The sequence below is a fragment of the Egretta garzetta genome, unplaced genomic scaffold (genome assembly GCF_000687185.1).
Source record: "Egretta garzetta isolate BGI_Z169 unplaced genomic scaffold, ASM68718v1 scaffold112, whole genome shotgun sequence".
NCBI lineage: Eukaryota > Metazoa > Chordata > Aves > Pelecaniformes > Ardeidae > Egretta > Egretta garzetta.
The window spans coordinates 1,613,649-1,617,474 of NW_009258884.1; positions in this window are offsets into that span (position 1 = coordinate 1,613,649).

Here is a 3,826-nt window from a genome sequence, read left to right on the forward strand (position 1 = left end):
TACATCTGTCTTTTTCTGGATTAACGCTAAGGATAAGATGTTGATTTTTGACCAATCTCTGCCAGTAACACTTTTTATGCAACACTTCCCATATTAACGAGGTACATACTTTCTGTGGCAGTTCAGTCATCATCCTTCTAGCTTTCACTGCCATGGAAGGCATAGCAACCCATATGTCAAAGGGACAAAGTCAGGTGAAGATTTATGCCTTGACTCTTCACATGACAGACACTTTATAACTAAATTTAGTTTAAGACAGTCAAGTCTGCTGTTACCTTGCCAATTTTTGTCACTAGTTCCTCCTGGATATCCTCACTAGCCTGCCTGTTACTGCCAAGGTACGTGAACTGACTCACCTCTTACAGCTCTGTGCCTCCTGACGCATGCTTGAGCTGGGACTTCCTGGGATTCTCGTTAAGATCTGCCCCCTCTCCCCCCGCAATTAATTATTAACTCCATCTTTTTTTGTGATACAGGACAATCTTTTTATAACAACATCCTTTAGTAATATTTCATCAGTGAAAACTTCAATCTTCCAGAGTTCCATGGCTGAGCAATGCAACGCCTCGGTCATACCACACTACATTTTTGTCCTCATAACAAAGTCACTGCCAATGTGAAACAGGAGAAGTGAGACTGTGGCTTTGACACCACTCTGCCTTCCCTCTCAGCGGATCAAAAAGTTCTCTGAAGGGCAAATTCAAAGCATCCTTGGCTTTTGAAACTTTTAATAGCCTCTGCTTGACCTCAGGACTTTAGTTTTGTACAAGTCACACCAGCAGTAAAAAAAAAAAAAAATAGAAGTCGAAACCCGCATACTTTTGTGAGTCAGCAAAAGATCCCACCTTTTAACATGCTGTACCGACCCTGGAACAGGTGTAGAAGAATCGATCTCTAGTTGGACACATAAGCCTGCGCAAAGAGACCGGAAGGCAGCTCCTACGGGGTGCATTCCCATAACTTCCAATGACTCACATTGCCTGGCACTACCATTTGTTAAAGCAAGAGTGAAGCAGGGATAATAGCTATTTACTAAAAACAGAGGAGTGTGATTAGCTTTAATTAGCATTGTCAAGTGACTTGGGATTGTCAGGTACAAGATGTGGGAGAACTAAGTCTCATTAATTATGTTATTTCCTGCAGCCTTAAGTGGCTTGGCCAGTCCAGTGACGCTTCCGGAGCTGCTCCCAATGTCCGATACATCCCGCATCAGGGGGTGCAAACACTCTCAGACGAGCCTGGCAGATGTGGCTATCAAATAGAAGGTCACGAAGCCAGAACGCAAGAATAATCAGCTTATTATGTACTGCAAGACAACTACCTGCCCTGACAAACAAGGAAGAAAAAGGCAAACAAGACATGGCAGAAAACAGACTCAGAGAGGGAACCGAGTGCCAAATTTCTTGCAGGATGAAGAGCAGGAACCAATGGGGGGGGAACAGGGAGCGCTGTTCAGCCCCAGGACCCAGCACTCCTCAGCAGCAGCCCACCCAGAAAACTGTATTTTCTTCCCCCCAAAGAAGACAAGCTATAAAATGCCTTTGTCTGGGGGAAAGCTATCCAGATCCTCAAATGGCATCACACCACCAACAGACATGCTGATTTACCAGCTAAAGATCTGTTCTAAAGAAATGAAAAATCCCTGAGTCAGAATAGTCCATCTCTTCTGTGGACTCATCCTGGCTTCTGGAAGGAGAAGGAAACCTATCCTTAGCCTTTACTTACTGTGATTAGATCTGTAATACTAGACCTCCAAATTACCAAGCACAGCAAAGAGGAAACATCCTGAAGGACCAACTTACAGGTCTCTGTCAAGGAAGAGGAAAAAAAGGAAGCTGTGTATTTTGCCACGGTTTCAAAGTGATAAATACACTCTGCTACACCATTCTGCTGTGAACATCACTGATAAGCTTCAAAGCAGCTAAGAGAGATGAACTCTCAATTTCTCCATTCCAGACTCCACCTTGCGATCCCTCTTGAACCTCGCTGCTCTAGCACTTCATAGTTGACCTCTGATGAAGGCTCTGCTTAAGTTCAAGCAGACCAAGGTTTGCCAGTTAATGACTGAAGCCCAATGAAAGCCTAGCTTTCTTCAAGAGGCTTCCACCCACATGGTCAAAGGCAAGGCCATGATGCAAGAACAACAAATAAATGCTTCTTACTCCTCTGCAATCCTTGCAACGCTTGTGTAGTACCACGCTAGATCAAGGAGCTCCCACTTTCTAAGCTGCTAGCCAGGACCTACACCAGAGTGACCAGTTCCTTAATTAAATTCTCTCTCAGCAACAGATATTCAATCCATGAGTCAAGGAGCTTTTGAGGGAATGTGGATTTACAGGTAGTGATGCTGTCTTCCTCAGTACAACCCTGACTCAACTACCCACACCAAACAGCAAAGGAAGGAAATCGCTTGTTCAAGATCTGTGGATCCAGAGGACGCAAGGGACCAATACAGTTTTGCCAGTTACAAAGAGACACCTGCAAAGAAAGCTTCCAAAGAAAGCAATGTCTCTGCCCTCCCTACAGCATTTCCAGCCTTAGCTCCAAAGCACAAGGCTCACTTTTAAATGAAAGACCAGCAGGAAAACAAGAATTAGGGATCCAGTGAGAAAAGGAGAACATCTTAATTCTCTATTCGAGCACTGCCATTACACAGCAAACAATGTTTACAAGAAACCAGAGGCGTGGATCCCAACACGATGAGATCTTCCAGCAATATCAATGGGAATGCTTTGCAAGAATGAAGTCACAAAATACATCCTCTCCAGGCACAACCCCTCATGGATTACAAGTACAACTCTCTCAGTATCTGCTTGTTTACAACTGCCTAACTCAGCAAAGGCCTCTCTGTGCTACCCAGTGTAAGCTTTTAAGTAACTGTAAACGCTTTATCTGGAGCATGTAGTAGGCCCCGAGGAAGGCAGGTGTACCAACCCGCCCCTTGCTTAACCGCTGTCTGCAAGCTAAGAACACTGGTTTGATAGGCCTTCCTCTTTCTGTATTTTAAGACATCGGCCAGAAAAAAAAAAAAGCAGGGACAGATTCACTCCAGTAAACTGTCGGGGAAGGGGACAAAGATTCAACTACTTTTTCTACATCAGTAAAAATCACATTTTAAACTGGAACATTTCAAGTTCCTTTGACTTAAAAAAAAAAACAGTGTTAAAATCTTATGCTACAGACCCATAGCTCACTCCTCAGCTACTTCATCTCCAACTTCTCTGGCTTTTCTGGATTAAACCCAAAAGTTTCTACAGAGGTGCACAAGACAAAGAAGCCCCAACGTTTCACCTTCTGGCCCTGGACCTCAGCATAGCGTTCCGCTCAAAAGGAAGCTGCTACACCCTTAACCAGAGGCTAGAGCAGCACCACAGACCGAGTTACCCCTGCTCCCGCGGGGAGGGGGGGACGGTTTCAATGCACCACAGGCAGACACCGCCTGCCTTTGACACCCAGCATCACCCAGGCCCGAGGATGCCCCCTCCACGGGCTGATCCAGCCGCCCTGCAATCTCTCCTTTGCCACACCAAGGCATGATGTCACTTCTGTAGCACAGAGCCACAGGCTGCAGCTGGGAAAGGCCCGGTCTCCAGGGACTCCAGCAAGCAGTGTTGGTAAACAGAGCAGCGGCAGGTTTCAGGCTTTTACCGTGCATTCCCCGGCTACAGCGAGGTGGTGAGCGAGGAAGGGCCATCCCCTGCTCCTCCTCCAGCAGTTACCAAAGCCTCCGCGGCGGGCACGGATCTCACCTGGGGTTTCAGGCTTTTACCGTGCATTCCCCGGCTACAGCGAGGTGGTGAGCGAGGAAGGGCCATCCCCTGCTCCT